The sequence below is a fragment of the Thermobia domestica genome, chromosome 2, assembly GCF_964235325.1.
Source record: "Thermobia domestica chromosome 2, izTheDome1.hap1.1, whole genome shotgun sequence".
Lineage (NCBI taxonomy): Eukaryota > Metazoa > Arthropoda > Insecta > Zygentoma > Lepismatidae > Thermobia > Thermobia domestica.
The window spans coordinates 272,034,908-272,060,242 of record NC_137455.1 but is presented as its reverse complement, the minus strand read 5'-3'; the positions used below and the strand labels follow the sequence as shown (position 1 = coordinate 272,060,242).

At 34.9% G+C, this 25,335-nt stretch overlaps 1 protein-coding gene across 2 annotated transcripts in view; it reads left to right on the top strand.

Moving 5' to 3' along the window:
* Positions 1 to 25,335, top strand: part of LOC145678500 (uncharacterized) — a 112,649-nt gene that overhangs the window by 4,762 nt on the left and 82,552 nt on the right. The window contains exon 1 of one of the 2 annotated variants that reach the window (XM_081748713.1): positions 5,594 to 5,819. The exons of the other annotated variant lie outside the window; for it this stretch is intronic. The gene's annotated coding sequence lies outside the window, so the exon portion shown is untranslated. Of the gene's footprint in view, positions 1 to 5,593; positions 5,820 to 25,335 lie in introns of those variants that run through there. 2 annotated transcript variants of the gene reach the window in all.

The window sequence follows — 25,335 nt, the reverse complement described above, 5'->3', positions numbered from 1 at the left end:
TTGAAGTGTAAGTTTCACTCTAAAGTAAACTGCCAATAATTATCATGTATTCTTAATATTTCAGAAAAATGTCAAAATTTCACGCTTTAAAAAATGGTAGCCTAATCAGTGACGAAACTAGACATTTGGTGCCCAGGGCAAATTTTGCGATTAGTACCCGTTTCATCTACACCCACACCAATAAACACACATATTAGTTTGCTGGCGCCCGGGCAACTGCCCCGGTTCCAGGATCTTGTTTTGATCTGGCCGTAGTTCAATTACTTTTTGTTACTTTTACCCTTGAACTCTAAAACTGTGCCTTTACGTTATTAATATGATGAAATGAGCACTCTTTGAAGCAAAAAGAGGAAATATGTTTTTCTTTCCCTAATATCAAACAGTGTTAGAACAGACATTTAAATCGAGACTCCTTACAGCAAAAGAAGTATACGTGGTCCTTTTCTTTCTTTTGTTTCTTTACCTTCACTACTTTTTAGAATTTGACGTGAATTCAAATACACAAACACTTCACACCCACACCAAATGGCCAAAGCTCAACGGTAGAGCATCAGCTTAAGATTCGGAAGATGGTGTGATTGATCCCTCGTGGATAAATATTTCAACTGAGGAGATTACGAAGATTCTTCCTCGGTGGCCCTATTGACTAATTTCCCTTATTCCTATCCTCTGAATCTCGGATGTTTCAAAGCCTTAAAATAAATTCAAATGTAGTTGAAATAACGCTACTATCCTGTAATCGATGCTAAATTAATATTGTAAGTTTTGAGATTAGATTTGAAGGAGGGGCATTAATTAGTATATCCTGTTGAAAACCCATGTCACCACTGATTTACTGTTCTGCATAATTCCTTCAATGTAATTTTCCCAGAAATGCTTAATGCTTAATTTTCTCAGAAATGCATATTTTGACGCAGAATTTATATAAATCTGTGATAAAAATTAATATTCGCTGATTGACTGAACTTACTGAATGGAATATCTGTAGACACAAACATCCCACAGACATCAGATAACAGGATGATACAACCTGGTCATGGGAGTAACTACACTTTTACACAAAACAGCATTACTGCCGCAACCAAGTTGTATCATCTCGGTATCTTACCTGATGGTTAGTAATCAGGAGATTGTAGCACTGGCTCTGTGATAAATTTCGGAATTTCTCTAGTAGTAGCAGTTTTGGGATTAAGCTACAGTTAAAATAGTTTAAAAGAAAATACTTCTGAAAGATTTATTTATAAAGAATCACTGATTTTTGTTAGCCTCATTTCCCCATGCTTTAGTTAATAGAATAGGCCCACCAAGCGCTGACTTCGTTTTCCTTGGAGATCGCTAGTATCGCTTATTAACATCGTAGCAGAAGGTTTTTACTTACTTGCCAGTCCAAGAGCGTTAGGAAATTAGACGTACTAAAGACAAGACCAGAGGGTAGACGAGAAGGAGAACCAGTACCAGTAGCAAATAGTAGGTGTTAATAGTATTCAGTATCTTAATTTCCTCGAACTATTGGGATACGAACAGCATAGAGAATGACAGAAATAATAAAAACTTCTGCTCTCTTCTTTTACTGTATATTAAATAAGACCTCTTGATATTATTTGATAATAATAATAATAATAATAATAATAATAATAATAATAATAATAATAATAATAATAATAATAATAATAATAATAATAATAATAATAATAATAATAATACCAAATTATTTCATGGATGCTATGCATTTGTTTGGCGTGGGAGATCCGGGTTCGATTCCCGGCGGGAGCTCATGTGGTTCGGATTCCACGTTAATCAGTAGGTCCACGTCTCATATAGCCCTAGCTGCTGAACGGGACGTAAAACTCAAAATCAACTCAACTATGCATTTGTTCTATGTCGCCATAATCGATGGAAATTAATTACTTAGTGTACGAAGACTTCTTTCGTCCAACACGAGTGTAAAGTTTTACTGCAGTGCATGCTATTTGTAAGGAAGCATCTCTTATTTTAGTATGACTTTCAACATTGAAGCAAATCAGAATGCAGACTAATTTTGCTTTTTTTCTTTTCTTTTCTTTTTTTTTCTTTGTCGAAAACAAAGAAGACAACCAAATGAGTGACAGAAGTTATAAGGAACGTTCAGATGCTGAGGTCAATGCATGCATCTTACAGACTTAGATAAATTAGATCTTGCTGTACTCCAAACAAAAAGGAGCCTGAAGATTATTGCTCGGAACGCAGACTATTGCAACATACGATATTCTGCAGTTGGTAATTTTGTTGTCAAGATATGTTTCGGTAGTAGTTTAACTTGCGACCACTATTAATTCACCGTTTGTCGACCTATAGCAGTATCACTCTGTGTGGGGGGGGGGGCGCTAGGGGGGCCAAGATTTTGAGCAAGGGAGCCTGGCCCCCCAGGCCCACCCTTGGCTCCGCCACTGGTTATACAAAAACCTTACTTACGTGTTATAAACTTTTTGTTGTATTTTTGTTCAACAGGGTTGATTTAGTTAGATGACCTGTTTTCGTCCATATGACGAACAAGAAGTTCAAAGTCATTGACTAGTACCATTAAGGTTTTTCTTTGAAATCTGGCTATGGGTATATCTTTGAAACCTCCAAATGCATAGTATATTCTATGCCAAAGAATAATTTATTCTGTTAATGCTCGAAATTGTTTGAACTTGTAAAATATAGTTTGCTAATTGTTGCTGTATTCATCATTTCTTTACTTTGTTGATTAAACTTATAAAAGTAACTAAAGTAAAAGAAATAATTAATATTTCCGAGTTCTTGTCTCTAAATTTTCGGGATTCTGATGTATGACTATTTTAATATGATAATTACAAGTCTTTCTCCTTTTTCTCATCTCCGTTGTTCCCTTCTATGTCAAACATCCAAAAACGCTGAAACACGTATTTAATTATTTTAAATGAAAAGTCTAAATACCGGTACCAAATTTCATGTTTCTAACCTTAAGGGATTTCTGACGGATAAACAGCTTATTATAATAATTATAATCCGCATTTGCCACATTTCTACTTCAAAATTAAAAAAAAAAAAAAAACTTCCTTAAAGGTTCGTTAGGTAACAAATCCTATGTACTATCCAAATTTACAGTTTCAAGTTTAGTACTAGTACTGATACTACCACTTCTACATTAAAAAAAAAAAAACACTGAGATAAGTGTTAGATTATTTTTAAATAAGAAATCCAAATACCAAATTTCGTGTCTCTAATGTTAAGGAATTCCGAGATATGTCCATCTTATTGTAATAATTGCAATCCCCGTTGTTTTCTTCGCACGCCATTATCTTCCCTTCTGGATCAAACACCGAAAAACGATGAAACACGTGTCTATTGTTAAGTATTTTAAATGAGAAATCTAAATATCAAATTTTATGGTTATAGACATAAAGGATTCCGAGTTATAGACTCATTATAATAAATGTAAACTCGCCCCTTTTTCTATCCACCCTCTTTTCTTTTCTTGAAAAAAAATATAAAAAAAACACGGAAACATGTATCTGATTATTTTAAATGGGAATGCCGAATTCATATCATTTATCTTAAGATATTCCAAGATATGGGGTCAGTCTTATTATAATACTTGTCTTATTATAATCCGCACCCCTGTTTCATATTCACCCATTTTATTCCCTTTTAGATCAAATATCGAAAAAGGCTGAAACATATGTATAATTATTTTAAATGAGAAATCTATATACTAAATTCCATCTCTCTAACCCTAAGAGATTACGAAATATGGACATTTTAATATAATATTTGCCACCCTTATTTTCCTCCCTTTCTCGTCGAATTTCCAAAAATCCTCCCTTAGTGGTACTTTACGTCACAAATCCTAAGCACTGTCCAAAGTTGAAGTTTCTAGTTTAAGTAGTTTGGCCTGGGCGTTGATTAGCCAGTCACTCATTCACGACTTCTTTCATGTAGAGAGATTATTCATTCTTCAACAATTTCAGATCAAACTAACAAACTGTGGGGGGGGGGGACTTGCTGGGGGAGGAAGCTGAATTCTTGTATTTTTGGTTTGGATTATCAGCCGCGCTAGTCTGCAGACCTATAGATCATAAACTGCTAGAAGTCAAGCAGCTCTCAGTACAGCGTTGCCAGGTCTCCTGATATTCCAGGAGATTTCCTGGTTTTTCGAGTTATCTCCTGGTCTACTGATTTTTCTTTAAAAAATATTAAAAACTCCTGGTTTTGCGCATCATCCAAAAGCTCTTAGAAAAGTAGACTTCAGAAACCAAAAGGAGTTCGTACCTAACATGAAATGTACTTTGCAACAAAAGTTTCCCTATCCATGGCATCAAGAAATTTCCCAAATTATGGACTGCAAGATTTTAAACTCAGGTGTCTTGAATTATATATTGAAGCAGTACATCAAATTCAAGAGAGATATGAACTCCTCCGTGGCTAAGCGTTAGCGTACACGATTTTTGCGTGGAAGGACTGGGTTCAATTCCCGGTGGGACCTTATGTGGTTCGGATTCCAAGTTAATCAGTAAGTCCACGTCTCATATAGCCTCGCTGTTGAACGGGACGTTAAACTAAAAAAAAAAAAAACTCAACTCGAGAGAGAGAGATACGCTTCATGATCCCGTCATGAAACATTTAGAGGTGATTAGCTTATCAAATGAGATAAAGAAATCGGCACAATAAATTGCTCCTCTCGTAGCTGACTTTCCTAATGATATAGAATAGAGTGAATTGCAACAAGTAGACACAGAATGGTTATTGCGAAACACAGATTTGTAAACTGAAAATGAAGATTCTGTTTAAGTTTTTTGGATGCTTGTCAGGAGCGTCATTTTAGAATTTGCTTAGGGGGATAAGACCCTTTGACATAAGTAAAATTTCGGACATTTCATTGATTCACTACTATTCTATTGATAAAATCAATATAAATCTCCAACTCAGGGAGGGCAACTGCCCTCCCCGCCTTCCCTAAATGACGCCTCTGATGCTTGTTAGTAAAAAAAGAAGTAGATAACCTAACCAGTTAATATTTCCGAATTTATCCACATTTGTTACGTCTTTGATCTGACTTCCTCAAGTGTCACTGGAGAAAAAGTGTTTTCAGTCGTAAATTTGATGAAGGCGAAACAGATAGACTTGATACCCAAACTATGCAAGGAATGCTGCACATAAGAAGGCTCACTTCTAACAACTCATGCTAGGATTCCCCTGTGAATCGCTCTCTGACCAGCAGTGTCAATGTTGACATGTACGCAGATAAAGATGATTAGCCTTTTATTGATGGATCCACTGTATGCCTTGTAAAAAAAAAAAATAATAATCCTAATTAACATCTTTAGATATTAAGTTGTATCTCCTGGATTTTTCCTGGATTTTGGATAATAATTTTCCTGATTTTTCGAAAAATTTGTTGGCAACACTGTCTCAGTATAGTGATAGTCCGTACTCTGGCAGGTGAACCATTGGGAGTCTCCAGACGGTGTTGGGTATTATGGCGTTCATCATCGTGAGGACAATGGAACATAATTGAAGGGAAAGACGAAAAGTCAGCTTTAACAGCGTGGAAAACCTACAGTATGTGTTAATGTGATCCTTATCACTCGCAAAGCGCAAATAACAAACTTGGCTGGTAGGGCTTGCTCCTTTCTTGTGCTGTATTATAGTTCTCTATTTTCGTATAATTCTCCATAGCGATGGGCAATCATAGGACTTGTGAGTTGTGTTTCAATGCGAGAAGATACACATGTATAGTGCTCTTAATGCTAAGTGTTGAAAAAGTGGGAGAAACATCAAGGAACAAAATTTCGAGAGTGGCAAAATTTTCATAAGGTGTAAGTATACTCACAGGGAAAATTTGGTGGTGGTATCTCAACTAACATGGGAGTTATTAGGTGTGGAAGTTTTCTACATAAGAATAACATTGGGAAGCTTCCACGACGCAAAATGCTAAAACATCCGGTTATGGTTACTGACCGAAAGTGGCAGATACGTGTTTCTTCCACAAAAGCGATCCAACTCAATAACACTATTACCCGTTAAATTGGTGCTTAGATGTTTATTCCACGGAACATTTCAATAAATAGATATCAGCAATTTCATATATGAAGACAGTGCAAGAACTCCGTAAGTGACACATAAAACCCAAAATAAAGGACCAGAAACGTCCAACCCTATATCTGAGAGAGTAACAGACATCAGATTCGGCTTCCTCACGCGGAAATTAGGATGAAACAACCAGTTTCGATAGTATTAGAGCAAAATTTGGGTATGGCCCCCAGGTAATTGGCCCTACCCCCAAATTTGGAAAAAAATTAAAGTGTTGCTTCGGAGTCTTCATATGCTAATCCACCAAGAAATTTCATTGTGAGCGTTCTAGGACCCACCAAATTCAAATTAGGGGGTCTTCAAAGATTTCCCGCCAAAAAACTGCCGTTTTATACAATCTTTGAATTTTTATCATGAAGTGAAAGTATACGAACTTTGTATGTTAATAACTTCCACAGTTTGCTTCATAGAAGTATCAAACTTCAGAAACTAAATCTCCAGATCATCGGGAACAAGTTACATCCCTTCAACCCTCAAACATCGTATTCTGACCCCTTAAAATTAAGCCTAAACTTTGAAAATTACCTCCAGCAAACAATAAAATTAAACTTTTGATGGTAATTTTTCCATCTCCTAATTTAAGCCAAACAAGATGAAAGTCACTATTATTATTATTATTATTATTATTATTATTATTATTATTATTATTATTATTATTATTATTATTATTATTATTATTATTATTAGCAGTGAAACATGAGTTTTGACACTGTGCAAAAGTAGAATTACAGGTTGTAGGGAGTATGCCAATAAACTATTGATTAAAAAAAGAAAAATATTTGAGGAATTTCATTTGTTTGTCTTTGACTTTGTATAGACCTAAGTAAAAAAAAATGATAAAACGGGGAAAAATAGAAGATAAGATAATATCATAGTCAGACACTATTGTGCAATACTTAAGCAATAAAATCGCAAATGTGTGCACCAATTAGGTAAATGACAGTAACAAAGTTTGTAAAATTTGAAAAATGAAAAGAGAAAGATCCCGGTGGTGATCGCTTGTAGCGCCAGGTTTTGTAGTGATAAAAATAAAAAAAATAGACAGCGGGTTTTGGGTTCACATTCCGTCTGTCCCTATTTATTCCCTTGCACCACCGTTAAAGTCTTCGTTCCCCGAACTAAAATGGTTTGTGACTCGATAAGGATTGATCTCACGGTTAGGAAATCCTATCTCCCCGCGGTGTCCCAGGGCTTTAGGGAAATAAGATCCCTCTAAAACCGTGTAAGCAAATGAAACTTGATATTATTCGCATACGTATCCTGAATTCACATGCTGCAACGCTGAAAGAGAATTTTGCTCTAATGTTTGGTTTGTGTGAACGAACTAGACTGACTCTCACTTTCCAAGTGGACTGAACAATAATAGTAGTAATAAGAATAAAACCAGAAAATAAACGAATATCTAGAATTTAGAATTTAGTTGAAAATTCTGAAAATCAGTCTAATCCCCACTAGAATCGAGAAATGCTTATATTGCCTAATTTGCCTAACAGATCCTTTGGAAACCAATGTTATGCTTAAGGTTAGGGATACAACTTGTTTATGAAAGAAAAAGCTTACGAATTTGATTAACAATGTAATAAAAGTTTTAATGAGCAAATGAAAACAATAACAAAAAAAATGTTTTCTAAAAAAAATTAAGCAAGCTGAAGGTTAATATTGAATTTTGGGTTTTCTGACAACAAATGTTCAGAATAAGGCATAAGGCCTTAACAAAAAAATCAATTTAAGTAAATTACATTGAACTATGTAGTGAATGAATTGTTATCATTAACCTGATAATAATAAACAATCTGTGGAATTGATGTTTATAACCAGTGCTAGATGCAATCTTACATTGTTTACATTTTATATATATGGCTTTCCTGATTTACATAGATATCATACCAAACTGGTTAAATTACAATTTTGCATTTGAAAAATACCTAATTATTTGACATCGCATGCTAAGTATATAGTTTACGTTGATTAGCTGATTTGTTTTGACTATAACCTTTTTAATATTTACGAGATTAAGATATTACATAGCTAGACGGAATTTTGAATATAATAACCTATATTTTATTCGGGTGAAAACTAAGTATTGAAATGATTTAAAATGAGTTAAACTAGTTGAAGTAAGTGGAAATGAGTTGAAGTAACTTGAACTAAAATAAAATAAATTGAGAAACAAGTCATGACTTTGATTTGAGATTTGTGGGAAGTATGAAAGAAACATAGAATGATCCAAAGGAGTTAAATAAACCTACTGCCTGACTGTTAACCATTTCTAATTATTTAAATTAATAACTGAGAATGAGAATAAGTGCACTAAATATGCAATTTGACATTTACCTAACAAGCATACACTATCAAGTACATAAAATCAATGAGCGTAGCATTACCATTTCGTTATGCATAAAGGCTACATATATATACTCATATTAACACAAGTAGAAAATTAATGGACACAAACATATATAGATATATATATATATAAAATCATAAGTAAATACATGCATACATACATAAAAATCAAATAACACATGAATATAAATAATAAATGTCAAGACGTCTCTCGAGATTTCTTTAATCTGAATATATTGAGTTTTTCGTGATTTTCTCTTTATCATTAATAGGATTGGTATACGGCCGGACATTTTCATGTATTCCTCTATGTTTGTTCGTCTAGTTTATGCGCATAAACGTCTGATCGCTCGATTGTTAGAGGATCAGACTGACGTAATAATTGCGGCTTTACTTAGCCTACTTCGTATTTTTCATCCGTATTCTACCTGACTGTACTAATGTCGGTTCCGCTTTATTTATGGATTACGTATCTCCAACCAAGAAAATGATTAATTGCGAGACTAGTCGCATATACATCATAGTTACTAATTAATCCTTTAGCTCTCTTACGTAACATATTTTTGATGACTCATTACAATATTATTTATTAGAGTTTTACTAGTATATAGCTCGAAATAGACTCATTTAGTACGTTCACTTCTATGCAAAATTACTTTACAAACACTATAATCTCTGGACAATTAAAGCAATGTCTTGAATATATTTTCTAGGAATATCTATTATGTCTTGTTCAAAATTATCTTAAAGTTCTCATATTACATGTACATAGCGCAGATGATGCATTTTTACTTCATACAAATTTCCATATGTTAAAGGAAATACTTCTTTCATCGTTAAAGGTCTACAACCTGCCATTCGATCTACTTTTAAATTAACTTTCTTTATATGTTATCAAAAAAATCTAAGTGACAAATAGAGTGATGGCCTAAACTACTATCTCCTTAATAAAAACAACGACATATTCACTAAAGTCACAGAATATCTATATATAAGTATCATTAAAAAAAATATCTCTATTTTAATAAGCCTTGCTCAAAAAGAAAGAAAAAAAAATCTAATTGTTTAGCAATTACAGTTCGAGTTGGAAAATCTTTTCTCCACGCGGTGTAAATACATTAACAGTTTTCAAATAGTTCCGACTTTATATCGCGAACGTCTTGCATTTTATTCAATGACGAAAATTTCCCTTTTGGAATCAACAAAAAATAATTTGGATGGGTCCTACCTTTCGTCGTACACACTGCTCTCACCACCAAGCTCACAACACACATACAGATGTCCCTGCGTTTACTGGCTTCCTTCTTTCGTGAGAAGTGTCCTGGATTCGGAGTTCCTCTCTTCGATTCCCGCTGCGTCCTCCTCTCAAACTGGAAGGGGCGTCGCTCTTGGGCGTCTCCTGATCCATCAAGGTGGGGCTTCTGTTGGTCCATTTCTGATAGGATGCACTCTCACTAAAAGCACTTTCAGACGTCTCACTGCACCAACATCACTCTCGGTGTTAAAAGTGTAGTGTTACACGGATAAACAGTGTTTATTGTTTTTAAGCATTGTGTATAATACTTCAAACTGATTATGTATGATTAAAACTAGTTCAAGTGCTTTCGGTGCGTATGTAGGTTATTCTAATTGTCTGTAATAGCCCGTGATTATGTTTATAAGTACGAAGCTCTGTCACTCAAAAACAATGTTTGTAGGCGTTTCGCGATCTATATATATATATATATATATATATATATATATATATATATATATATATTAGCAGCGTTACAAAGTTTATATATATATGTTTATATATATAAATATATTTTGAAGAAGATCAATGTGTAGGTTACTATGCTAAGGAAAGATTGTAATTTCGTACACTCGGCTTCGGTGAGTTTAGCCGCACATTGTTATTGTGAACTTAACTTTTGATTATGACTGTAGTGTGTGTGTAAGTTCCGGGTATGTTTTTGTGTTGCGGTGGTACGCTGTTTCCCGGTGAAGAATTATTTTACGACTGACTTGGAGTTTTGAATTTTTAACCTGCCGAACTTTTTGGATACGCCTCTAACGGTGTCTTCGATTTCGTCTCTGCTCTCTTATTCGTTAACTTATTTTGGTGTCCTAAATTTTGATTCTCTTGGTCTCCGCCTATTTACGGTTTTCGGGCGTCGTTTCTCTAACGTACGTGCTTCCTTCAAATTTCACATGTTATATCGAAAATTTTTATGAGAGTTGATTTGGCTCCTAGTCGTCTCGTGCATGGTTTTGGACCATTTCACAGTTCTATGTTAAAATTTTATCTTGGTTCTGAGTGGCGACATATGGTCTATGCTGTGATTTTGACAAATTCGCAGAGATTATATTTCTACTTGGATTCTATTCAACGTGTTAGGACTTTATTATTTTTCTCAATTTCACAAAAAGATGCTAAAAGCTGTTTTGTTCTTCTTTCTTGCGTTCACGCCGGGAACTCTGCTGTGTGTGGTCTACGTATGTGGCTTAGGCAGTGGTATTGAGAGACAATGGAAGGGTCTTTCAACTGTCCTCGCCGCACGGACAGGTATACAGAAAAAAAATAAAACATCTTACCTCTCGGATAGTAAGGGAAAATAAAGAGAATGTCCTTTGCCTTTTTTAAACAAACAAAAATAAAAATAAAAATTATATTCACTAATGTCCATAATTATACGCAAAATTGAATTTAAAAGATTTATTTAAAAATTAAATAAAAATGGTAATGATGCAACTGTCACAGTTATCCCCCTCCTAAGATGGAGCAGATGATGCAACTTAGTTGAAGCAGATCTCCATCCTAAGAGAAACTTTGTGATTGACATTGCATCATGAATTCTAAGTGCAAATTGAACATTACATAAAAATCCGAACCCTAATCAGAAATTTCAAAGTTCACAAAAATATTCTGAAGTACATGAAAATCCTATCCCTAATTTTGAAGTTCATAGAAAAGTTGAAGTGCATAAAAATCCGAACCCTGATTGATTTTTACCTCGTGTGCTCTGATCTTCAATCTGGATTATAGGTCTCAGGTATCGAGTTTGTGGTCAGTTCAAGCTGCTGGACACAAGCTTATGAGGCATGCTTTAAATAACATATGACATCATTCTTGTCTCTTGGAGTTCTTCTTTATTTTATCTGCGCGGGATACGATTTCTTATTCTTCTTCCAAAGTTCTGGCTGCCCTAGGTAACAAAACAACAAAACAACAGTATTATATAATCTTCAGCGTCTTATATCATCGGGAAAGAGAGCATTGGTTACAGAGGGTGGCATGGAGCTTCAATTCCTCCATGTGCGAGGGCAAAGCCACTGCTCGCACTTCTGCTTTTATTCTTCGGCCATGATTCTTCTTCAGTAACACAACTTTAAAATGTAAGGAGATTAAAATGATTAAGGCAAAGTTCCATGTCGCAACCATTCAATTGTGGGAACTTGCAAACATCTTGGTGGAATTGTCATCTGCTCGCAGCTCGTAGAGCACTATTCTTTGGCTCGGCGCGTTTTCGCAGGTATCATCACCAAGGGGAAGGGGTGCGTTGAGTCTCTGCTCTAAACGCAAAACTCCACTTCAGAGAGCTCAAATCGGGAATCCTTCTCTACCGATTGCTCTGTATATAGGCACTTCCTCGTGCATAACAAAAATTATATCTCCTGGGCCGGTTTTAATGCTGGGTTGCGCACATTGGCGAATATCTTTTTCCAATCTTCCTCTGTAATTTTTATTGCCTCACATCCGGTATCTGAAATAAAGTTAAAGTAAATACACTGGTAAACAATTTCACTTCTGGGCATTATGCGTCCATATAATTCATCTTCTTATTCTTTATGTTTATCTTCTAGGGTTAGCCACTTGGATAAGAGATGCAGGTATATTCAACTGAGCTGTGCAATAGACAAAATTCTCTTATATCTCCTTCATCAGCTTTCTGCTAAATTTTCTTCTCCGCGCTTATATTTCAGTTTTCCATTCTTCTTTTCTTTCATTATCTTCTTGCAATTCTTCTTCTTTACTTCTTGCATGCAATCATTCTATTACTGGGCTTCCATTTCTTTTCATGCCATTGTGTATTTGAGGTTGTTTTCCGGCAAGCTGTTGCGTAACCTTGACTCGAACCTGGACCGTTGGAGTCAATTTTTAGTATGCAAGTATAGCCGGGTGAATGGTAACGATGCAGATACCATTCTTCTCATTTACAAGGTTTTCCTCTCCATCATCTCGGTACCTCCAATTGTCATTACTCATTTCTTGAGTTCTCACCACTTTGATAGGTGCAATCAATGTATCGTCTTGGCCATCTTTATATTCTGCGTTTGACTTGTGTTCATCTCTCCGGGTACCTTCATCCTGAACGGTGATACATTGCGGATTTGCTTCGTTCTCCCAGTTATCATCGCTCATCTCTCGTGTTTCATTTGGTCTCACCTGACCGTGAATATCTTGTCGGTCACATGGGCTTCTCTGGCCGTTGTAATTTATCCATGAATCTTGGTCTTCGAACTCAAGTATTCCTTTTCCTTCTATATTTCTGGAGTCTTCTGCCCATTTTCTCCATGGCTTCTGGTGATTATTCCTCCTGCAAAAGGTATGGCGGCGTTGCCATCCTGGACGTTTGTCGTGGAAACATTTCATTCTTGCATCCTTGTGCCGTATTGGCTGTATCCTTGTCTTCCCAGGGACCATTCTTCCACGCAGTTTGCGTTTAATCTTGGATTTCGGAGCGTTCACAGCGTTGGAAACACTTGTACTTATCTCTGCAGGTGGGTCAGTCTGTTTGGCCTCCTGGTGTGTATCTTGCACAATTTCTTCTGATGGGGGTTCCTCCAGTACCACTTCTTCCGGTTCGCTCCTTTCTACTATTTGACTGTGCTGTTCTCGTTCTGGAATAACCTCAGCGTCTTGCATATTTTCCTCGTGAAGTGGTTCTTCTCGAATCTCATCTGTCTCCTGCTTCCCTCTGCGCTCTTCTCGTTCTCTTCTCATTTCTTGGATGTTTTCGTCAAGCTTCTTGTTTACTTCTTTTATTTCTTCTCGTAGTTTTCTTGATTCTTCCTTTTGGTCTTCTTTTTGTCCGTCTAACTTCTTGTTAACTTCTTTTAGTTCTTCTTTTTGTTCTTCGAACTTTTCCATTAGTGTCCGGAACATGGCTAACACATCGTTGTTTGCGGGAGTTCTGGTAGACTCGTCTGGCTGCACTTTCCTTGGCGTTTCTTCTGATGACTGAGATCGCTTTTCCTCAGTAGACGCCACTGTTGTGTTTAGGACGCCGCATGTAACACATTCCAGATGGGAAGATGATGGGGTTATTTCTTGCTCCCAGACATCTCTGCCGCAATCTGGACAAATCTGTTGCTCTCCCGTCAGCATCTTGGTCCTTATTTCTTCTGTCTGTGCCCGCAGTCTTGGCATCTGAAACTAAAAATACACAGCTTTTGCGCCGAATTATTTTTGCACACACATTAACGAATAAAAAGTATTTATTAATTACTAAATTAATTTTTAAAAACAGTATTCTTGCAATATACTAATAACATGTCTAGTTTCGTCGCTTATAATTGTTCACACACAACACGTTTTACGTTATTTATTTATTATTCATGAAATAAGCCTGAGTGTACGATCTTTTGCAATAATTCCAAAGCACAGTAATTCACACCTTAAATCATCTTCTCTTAAAATTTACTAAATGCTATACTTAACCTACATTGGTGTTGATACATTTCTAGCTTAATCCTATACATACTGAAAATTCAAATGATAAGCGAATATATGCACACTTTAAATATAAACTAATAAAAGAAAAGTTATTCCTATATAAATATATGAATGGATATCTTACAAATACATGAATGGTAGCAGGTTCGAGTTGATTTTAGCAACTTGTAGTTATTATCCTATTTCTATTTTCCTCACCTGGTTACCTTATTTTTCTTCTTTTTCTTCTTTTCCTTGTTCAATTACTGCTTTATTTTCAATACAAATAAATTCTGCAAACTGAATATTCTCTATTGCTAGCTCAACGTAAACATAATTTACATTCTTCTGGCTGAAAAAGAAATGAAATTGGAGGGGAAAAGAACGTTGATCGTTCCTAGAAGTACTGTTCAACTTGCGTTGAATTTAGTTCGATTCCAAGGCTCATTATGTAGCTGATAATAATCTTAGCAAGTAGTTACCTTTTTTTTGTGTGTAATCGAGTTCTTAAAAATAATGGAGTTCTTTGAAGCGTATTCGTCGAGACTGTAAAGTAATTATCGAGTAATTATCGTGTCTGACGATTAATTATCGCATCTAAAAATAAATTATCGAATCTGAAAGTTAATTATCGGGTTTAAAAATTAATTATCGGGTCTAAAAATTAACTATCGAGTCCCTGTTCGGGCGCCATATTTGTAAAATTTGAAAAATGAAAAGAGAAAGATCCCGGTGGTGATCGCTTGTAGCGCCAGGTTTTGTAGTGATAAAAATAAAAAAAATAGACAGCGGGTTTTGGGTTCACATTCCGTCTGTCCCTATTTATTCCCTTGCACCACCGTTAAAGTCTTCGTTCCCCGAACTAAAATGGTTTGTGACTCGATAAGGATTGATCTCACGGTTAGGAAATCCTATCTCCCCGCGGTGTCCCAGGGCTTTAGGGAAATAAGATCCCTCTAAAACCGTGTAAGCAAATGAAACTTGATATTATTCGCATACGTATCCTGAATTCACATGCTGCAACGCTGAAAGAGAATTTTGCTCTAATGTTTGGTTTGTGTGAACGAACTAGACTGACTCTCACTTTCCAAGTGGACTGAACAATAATAGTAGTAATAAGAATAAAACCAGAAAATAAACGAATATCTAGAATTTAGAATTTAGTTGAAAATTCTGAAAATCAGTCTAATCCCCACTAGAATCGAGAAATGCTTATATTGCCTAATTTGCCTAACAGATCCTTTGGAAACCAATGTTATGCTTAAGGTTAGGGATACAACTTGTTTATGAAAGAAAAAGCTTACGAATTTGATTAACAATGTAATAAAAGTTTTAATGAGCAAATGAAAACAATAACAAAAAAAATGTTTTCTAAAAAAAATTAAGCAAGCTGAAGGTTAATATTGAATTTTGGGTTTTCTGACAACAAATGTTCAGAATAAGGCATAAGGCCTTAACAAAAAAATCAATTTAAGTAAATTACATTGAACTATGTAGTGAATGAATTGTTATCATTAACCTGATAATAATAAACAATCTGTGGAATTGATGTTTATAACCAGTGCTAGATGCAATCTTACATTGTTTACATTTTATATATATGGCTTTCCTGATTTACATAGATATCATACCAAACTGGTTAAATTACAATTTTGCATTTGAAAAATACCTAATTATTTGACATCGCATGCTAAGTATATAGTTTACGTTGATTAGCTGATTTGTTTTGACTATAACCTTTTTAATATTTACGAGATTAAGATATTACATAGCTAGACGGAATTTTGAATATAATAACCTATATTTTATTCGGGTGAAAACTAAGTATTGAAATGATTTAAAATGAGTTAAACTAGTTGAAGTAAGTGGAAATGAGTTGAAGTAACTTGAACTAAAATAAAATAAATTGAGAAACAAGTCATGACTTTGATTTGAGATTTGTGGGAAGTATGAAAGAAACATAGAATGATCCAAAGGAGTTAAATAAACCTACTGCCTGACTGTTAACCATTTCTAATTATTTAAATTAATAACTGAGAATGAGAATAAGTGCACTAAATATGCAATTTGACATTTACCTAACAAGCATACACTATCAAGTACATAAAATCAATGAGCGTAGCATTACCATTTCGTTATGCATAAAGGCTACATATATATACTCATATTAACACAAGTAGAAAATTAATGGACACAAACATATATAGATATATATATATATATATAATCATAAGTAAATACATGCATACATACATAAAAATCAAATAACACATGAATATAAATAATAAATGTCAAGACGTCTCTCGAGATTTCTTTAATCTGAATATATTGAGTTTTTCGTGATTTTCTCTTTATCATTAATAGGATTGGTATACGGCCGGACATTTTCATGTATTCCTCTATGTTTGTTCGTCTAGTTTATGCGCATAAACGTCTGATCGCTCGATTGTTAGAGGATCAGACTGACGTAATAATTGCGGCTTTACTTAGCCTACTTCGTATTTTTCATCCGTATTCTACCTGACTGTACTAATGTCGGTTCCGCTTTATTTATGGATTACGTATCTCCAACCAAGAAAATGATTAATTGCGAGACTAGTCGCATATACATCATAGTTACTAATTAATCCTTTAGCTCTCTTACGTAACATATTTTTGATGACTCATTACAATATTATTTATTAGAGTTTTACTAGTATATAGCTCGAAATAGACTCATTTAGTACGTTCACTTCTATGCAAAATTACTTTACAAACACTATAATCTCTGGACAATTAAAGCAATGTCTTGAATATATTTTCTAGGAATATCTATTATGTCTTGTTCAAAATTATCTTAAAGTTCTCATATTACATGTACATAGCGCAGATGATGCATTTTTACTTCATACAAATTTCCATATGTTAAAGGAAATACTTCTTTCATCGTTAAAGGTCTACAACCTGCCATTCGATCTACTTTTAAATTAACTTTCTTTATATGTTATCAAAAAAATCTAAGTGACAAATAGAGTGATGGCCTAAACTACTATCTCCTTAATAAAAACAACGACATATTCACTAAAGTCACAGAATATCTATATATAAGTATCATTAAAAAAAAATATCTCTATTTTAATAAGCCTTGCTCAAAAAGAAAGAAAAAAAATCTAATTGTTTAGCAATTACAGTTCGAGTTGGAAAATCTTTTCTCCACGCGGTGTAAATACATTAACAGTTTTCAAATAGTTCCGACTTTATATCGCGAACGTCTTGCATTTTATTCAATGACGAAAATTTCCCTTTTGGAATCAACAAAAAATAATTTGGATGGGTCCTACCTTTCGTCGTACACACTGCTCTCACCACCAAGCTCACAACACACATACAGATGTCCCTGCGTTTACTGGCTTCCTTCTTTCGTGAGAAGTGTCCTGGATTCGGAGTTCCTCTCTTCGATTCCCGCTGCGTCCTCCTCTCAAACTGGAAGGGGCGTCGCTCTTGGGCGTCTCCTGATCCATCAAGGTGGGGCTTCTGTTGGTCCATTTCTGATAGGATGCACTCTCACTAAAAGCACTTTCAGACGTCTCACTGCACCAACATCACTCTCGGTGTTAAAAGTGTAGTGTTACACGGATAAACAGTGTTTATTGTTTTTAAGCATTGTGTATAATACTTCAAAACTGATTATGTATGATTAAAACTAGTTCAAGTGCTTTCGGTGCGTATGTAGGTTATTCTAATTGTCTGTAATAGCCCGTGATTATGTTTATAAGTACGAAGCTCTGTCACTCAAAAACAATGTTTGTAGGCGTTTCGCGATCTATATATATATATATATATATATATATATATATATATATATATATATATATATTAGCAGCGTTACAAAGTTTATATATATATGTTTATATATATAAATATATTTTGAAGAAGATCAATGTGTAGGTTACTATGCTAAGGAAAGATTGTAATTTCGTACACTCGGCTTCGGTGAGTTTAGCCGCACATTGTTATTGTGAACTTAACTTTTGATTATGACTGTAGTGTGTGTGTAAGTTCCGGGTATGTTTTTGTGTTGCGGTGGTACGCTGTTTCCCGGTGAAGATTTATTTTACGACTGACTTGGAGTTTTGAATTTTTAACCTGCCGAACTTTTTGGATACGCCTCTAACGGTGTCTTCGATTTCGTCTCTGCTCTCTTATTCGTTAACTTATTTTGGTGTCCTAAATTTTGATTCTCTTGGTCTCCGCCTATTTACGGTTTTCGGGCGTCGTTTCTCTAACGTACGTGCTTCCTTCAAATTTCACATGTTATATCGAAAATTTTTATGAGAGTTGGTTTGGCTCCTAGTCGTCTCGTGCATGGTTTTGGACCATTTCACAGTTCTATGTTAAAATTTTATCTTGGTTCTGAGTGGCGACATATGGTCTATGCTGTGATTTTGACAAATTCGCAGAGATTATATTTCTACTTGGATTCTATTCAACGTGTTAGGACTTTATTATTTTTCTCAATTTCACAAAAAGATGCTAAAAGCTGTTTTGTTCTTCTTTCTTGCGTTCACGCCGGGAACTCTGCTGTGTGTGGTCTACGTATGTGGCTTAGGCAGTGGTATTGAGAGACAATGGAAGGGTCTTTCAACTGTCCTCGCCGCACGGACAGGTATACAGAAAAAAAAGTAAAACATCTTACCTCTCGGATAGTAAGGGAAAATAAAGAGAATGTCCTTTGCCTTTTTTAAACAAACAAAAATAAAAATAAAAATTATATTCACTAATGTCCATAATTATACGCAAAATTGAATTTAAAAGATTTATTTAAAAATTAAATAAAAATGGTAATGATGCAACTGTCACAAGTTGATGATTAATAAATCAGTGGCGTAGGCAGGGGACTCTACTCAACTCCGTCTCACTTTAGTTCGTAATACCGAAATGGATTCTGCTTTCAAGTAGTATATTCTATGCGTGATTTCCTATGTTACGACTTTTATACAGGGTGAGTCTGTAATTTTGTATAGGGCCTATAAATCAGAAGCGGATGGAGATAAAAGGATGAAACAAAAGCAGATAGGAAAGCACCAGAGGTGCACCGAACGGAGGATTTGCTTTGCCCTCAAAACCCTCTAATATGGGGCCCTGGGGAGCACTCAAACATTTCAAATGCTAAAGTATGCCTTGTGATATATTTTGAAATGTCACAGAAAGAACAAACAACGTTTGCAGGATTTTATTTTTTCGTGCGGGTCACCGTTTACGAAATGTCCATCATGTAACAGATGGCATTTCAGGTAGAACGTATAGTGTTTGTAAACGAGAAACGGTTGAAGATAAACGGATGAAAGAGAAACTGATATGAGGTGGTGTCCAGGAATGCATCGAATGGAGCATTTTGCTTGTCCCTCAGGGTCCTGGGAGATTCCTCGTTAAGTTTAAATGGCAATATATATAATAATGTTTTGTAATAAGGTATTTCTGTAACTTTATCCGGTACCATATCTCCGAGCTCGATGAAGATAATGTTACCAAACCATTAACCTGGATAATAAAACAGCAAAGGGGCAACCCACTGACGACGAACACAACATACTCAGGGTTGTTACGGTGGGGAAACGTAACCTAACTTTGATATTTCAAATAGAGATACAGTATAACAGAAGTGATAAATTGTTCGAAACGTCCCAGTTTGTTGCAAATCATTCGGCAGACAAAATTAAGTCTACGTATGTCGAAAGGCAAGGCAACCGGTACTAAACTATTTGCAGTAATGCCGAGTTAGAATCATATGGCCCTGTGTCAAGCAAGTTGAAACCACCGTAAGATACTTGTGCATTGATAGTACTGGTAATATAAGATAGTTCTGCTTCGAGAAAACCTTCTACTAGTTTCATCTATGTACTAGCAATCGAGTAGCAACAAGGCTGACAAGAGAAGCAGAAAGTATACTACTGAAATTTAAAACAGGAAATAAATATAGAATGATCATACACATGCAAACATGATCCTTTTCAGTCTGTGCTGTTACGGCACCCAAGGTGGTATTAGTAAGTGCCTGGTAAGGTAGGTTATTAAGAGCCCATATCGTCGCCTTTATGACAAAGGGGCGTAAGCAACAAAACTTTTTTTTTTTACGGGAGAATGTTGTAAAGGAAAACAGAATTATTTGACACCCTGCCCTCTCGAAACTGTTTGTACCACTCAAAAACGATTGTTCGACTTAATGCTGCATGGCCATAAGCTTTCTGAGTCATGTTTAGTGTCTTTGGTGCAGACATATCCTACAGCAACCCATATTATGCTTTATTTTTTTGCTTAATTATGCTTTATTTTTTTTAAATTATGCTTTATTGTTAATTTCAATTATTGTTTTACATTAATCGTGTATAATGTATAATATTTACTATACATTAAATATTCTAAATATCTTGATCTATTTATTAATATTTTTTGCAACTAGTTTCTTTCATATTTAATGAACTTTCTACTTAATGCACTGTAAAGAGATATGCTTTACTCGAGTTAGTTTTTAATCACTTGTGTGCGCCTTAGAGGTGCATATATACAAAAAGGGAAAGTAAAAGATGCCACCAAAAGTACAGAAAGTGCTCAAGTTCAAGAGGTACACATAATATAGTGTGGAGTTCTTGTCTACTATTCAGTGTTGGCGGAATTTTTTTTTCTTTTCTCCACATCAAAGGATTACAGCGAAAAGTTTACATAATTTAAAGTAAGTTTTTAATTGTTGCATTCTTATATTCTCAATGATTTTGCATTATAAATATTGGTTTTAAAAAATATTAATACAGTATGTTAAACTTGCAATTAAACAGAATTTTCCAAGAATCGTTCTAATAGAATTTTCCACGAATTGTGCTATATTTTAAATTATGCTTTATGCTTTATTCTATAAAATTATGCTTTATTATGCTTTTAAAATTAGTTTCTTCTGGACCCTTACACAACCACAACCATGTTCAAGGTACCAACCATATGTGTAAATAGTTGTTATGCTTTTGGGTTGCCCTACATCAGCTTTACAGCAAAACTTAATCGCTACACGTTGTTCGTCCTTCTCATCCATTTCACACTTTGACATTGACCAACAACAGCGGTATGAATCACACATCTTGTCTTCTAAACTACTAAACTTACACTAATGCAAATTTGCACTCTTGATAAGTAGGCCAGTATTACTTAATTCAATCGCTGCCTCACAAATAGCACTCGTAGGAAAGCGATTAAAAAAAAAGAAAGAAAAGAAAGAAAGTTCGAGAACTTATGGACCACATTCTGTGTACGAAAGGCTATTAATGTAATGCAATTCTAACAAATATGATTCTCTCCTTTGCCACTGTCTTTTCACACCAAATATAATTTTCTTTCTTCCTTGTTGAGGCCCAGCATAGCGTAATCGCTAATGCTCTCGCCTTTCTTGCAAGCGATCCGGGGTTCGATTCCCGGTTGGGACACTCGATCTGAAAAGTGTAACAGCTTTCTCAGGCTAGCAATTCTGAGTAAGGTTTTCTTTGGGTTTTCCTCATTCACATCAGGCAAATACCGGGATAGTATCTAATATAATGGTCCGAAGGGGTCGTCCACATATTATGTAACGCGGCACAGAGAGGAGGGGTTTAGGTCCTCGTTATGTAACGCATGTTTTGGTGTATTTTTTTCTCAGGTTTATACATAATCTTTTAAACAAATAACTTTATTCAATTCTTTTGTTTTTTATAAATATATAATATATCTATTGTTTCGGAAAATTGCGAACATATAGCCTTAGCCTATATAAATTGAATCATGTAGAAGGGATTCGAAGACGCTACTCGACACCAGCATGACTGGTGACGAACACTTCGTGTATTACGATACAATAAAATTCCGTTTTATGACTGCCGTATTGTATTTACGGCAGACGTTTTTTTGGAGTTAGTTGTTAGTGACTGTAACCACCGCTTGAAAATGCCTTCGCGTTCCTACTCGTATCGCTATTTCTGAGAACATTATTTAAAACGTTAGATTTTAATCATTAGGCTACTCTGTTCTTTTAAGGGGCGGGGCTTCGTATGTGAAACAGAATAAACACTTTTCGGGAAATAATATTTTCCGCGACGGAACGATTCATGATTTGAGACCAAATAAGATATTTAAAACCTAATTCGTCGGATATTCATCTCGTACTTTAAAAAAAAACTTTTGGATTTGAATATTTCTGGTGAAAATCGAGTTTAATTGGATCCTAGCACTGAATTAGAGCAAAATAAAAATTAAAAAGAGATAAACTGAAGTCCAAAGTCCATAGAGAAGTCGCTCGAAAGCTTGTTCTCAAAGATGTCCCTGCTCCTTCAAGTGTGCAGTCACTTCGAATCTGTTGTCGACGAAGAAGAAAATTTATTTGCATCATCGACACTGGTGAATTTCAAATATACGAAGCATCCCAGATCCTTTCTTGGTGTTTCAAATCTTTCTTTTCCACCTTAGCTTTCTTCCTCACTTCTTTCAAGTACTGAGAGAGTCGTCTCATTTTAGTTGTCGATTGTCTTATCCCGGTCAGATATATTCCATTGGGCAGTTCTACATTGTATTTCTTTTTCCTTCTTTTCCACAACAGATTCTTATTGTTACTATAAATATAATTCAAGCAATCATTCGCTGTAATTACATTTGCTATTTTCTCAATTTCTTCTCGTCGAGACAGAGGCATTAGATGATCATGTAGTTGTTTATCTACGTATAACGGACAAACTTTCACTTTTTCATAAATCTCACACTTTGATATTTTCTTCTTTTTCTGTCTAAAGTACCCTTGTCTTCTGTCTTCTCTTAATTTCTTCCTTTTCTTTACATATTTTCTTCTCTTGTGTGCTATGGATTTCTTTCTTGTTCTATGCAAAAATTTTCTGTCTTTGCTTTCATTTAGTTTCTTTCTTGTTTTCCGTTTCATTATTCTCTTCTTCATATTCCTTTTGTCAAAATCTGTTTCCTTCGACTTGCATTCTTTTACTTCATTTGTTTCCATTTCCTTTCGAGTGTCAACCTCTTTCTTTGTGAAGATGTCTTCGTCAAAATCCGTTTTCGTGTCAGGGTCTTGTTTTGATTTACTGTCAACTTTTTCTTCAAATTCTACTTCATCTTGTGTGGGTTTTCTGAAAGATTTTTCTATATGATCGTCGGTTTGCTTATGAATTTCTTCAATAACTCCCTGACTCTTCTGTGTTCGGGTCGTGCACAAGATCATATCTTTCTCCGTTTCCCTCATTCTTAAATCTAGATTTGCATCTATTTGATCGACTGTTTGGTTCGCTTTTCCACTCCTGGTTTCACAATTTCCAAAGGATGTTACTTTCGGGATCACATCTATTTCAAATGTTGGTTTATCTTCACTTTCTTCCGCAAGAAATTTACTTTGTTTACGCTGGTGTTCTTTATCTATATTCGGTGTCTTGACCTTTCCTAACTGATGCTCATTTACTAACAGTTGGATTTGCTGTGCTTCTTCATCAGTTCTGTCAATTTCGACTTTCTCGCCTTTCCCAGTGTCAGACTTATTATCATTTAACTCTTCCTCTGTAACCTTAACCAGCTTCTGAAACTCTTCTTTCATTCCTTTGTTGAACTCTTGAGTCTCTTTTTTAATTTCGTCTGTACATTTTTCTCTTTCCTGAGTGGAATTTTGTACGTCATGCCGTATTTGACGAAGTTCTCTCACTATTCTGTCAAATTTATCTTCTAGAGTATCTTTTTTATTCTCTTTAGATTCTCTTTCGTCATTGTACTCTTCGTCATTTTGTTTTACGTTCTTTTGCACTTCATCATTATAACTTAATTCATTTAGTCCTTTACCATTTTGTTTTCTAGAGCAATATACACAACACCAAGCAGTAGTAGACATACTTAAAATATCATACATATCGATATTAACACACTTCCAATGGTATAATAACTTACAATTATAACATACAATGGAGCCCACTATCTTTCTAGATTTCTCCAACGACATCGTATACTCACTACAACAACCGTATCTATTGCTGTCTTTCACTTCATGGTTATTGTCCGTACTTTTATTTTGTTTTTCTTTCATTTCAATTTTTTCAGTTTTCGCCCCTTCGAACCTTCGATAAAGGTACCGTACCGCGTGTCGTTACTTCTCTTCTATTAATACTGTAAACCTCCAAAAACAGTTCCTCGTCGAACTGACATACAGTTCTTCATCCAGGATGATAGGTCGCCAATTGTAACACTCCCCTCGTCACCACTTCTTTAAGGGTAATGTTATGTAGTTTTGGGAACACACTGTACTTGCCCAAGATGAATCGTGACGATAGTGCAGTGATGATGTTCTAGTTGTAAACGAATTAATGAATTCGTTGGCCCAGCCGGAAGATCACAGGACTCGTGTCAGACCGACAGGACCCCTCCTTGGAAGTTAAACATCAGCTTAAGCTTCGATCAATATTCGGAGAAGTAATGAAGATTTCCAACAAGATATTATTATTTCTAAATAACAAATTACACCAAATATTCCATATGAATTGTCTTTATTCAATTTGAGTTTATTCAATTGTTACCAATAGGCAGCCTAAATTTAGTATAAACTGCTTATATATAGTTTAATAGTTAAATCCATGCACTCATTATATCCTGGTTCTACAGTCATAGGCTACAGGACATGCAAAACAAAAGCACGTAACATTGATATGCAATAGCGACTATAGAAAATCAGGAGCAAGATTCAATCAGTCAGGATTAGTAGTGACCAAATTGTAAACATCAACATTAATTAATTAACCATTCATTATCCATATCGTACGTAGAATTCAGCATTATTCATTTCACAATTATATTACTTTATTTATCATAAATTCATTGATTATCACAATGTCGTAAATCTAATAATTATCTTTTGTTTTCACAAATTGATATTTTGTCACTCGAATCAGGTGATTATTTATATTATGTTATTACGCTGAGTATCCCCGTCTTGCTTATGGTTAAAAGTAATTAGCTCTTAAGAGTAAGTGCAGAACCATGAAAGTGCATAAACAAATACGAACAAACAGCTTAGGCATGTAGGAAGCAAACAATTCTCATAAACATATTTTCATGTATAAAGTTTTTAATTAATTTAATCATATTGTATTTGCTGAATTTTGGATATCACGCGGCAGGTTGTATCGAATTTGGTTCTAGAGGGCGAAATTAACTATTCAGTA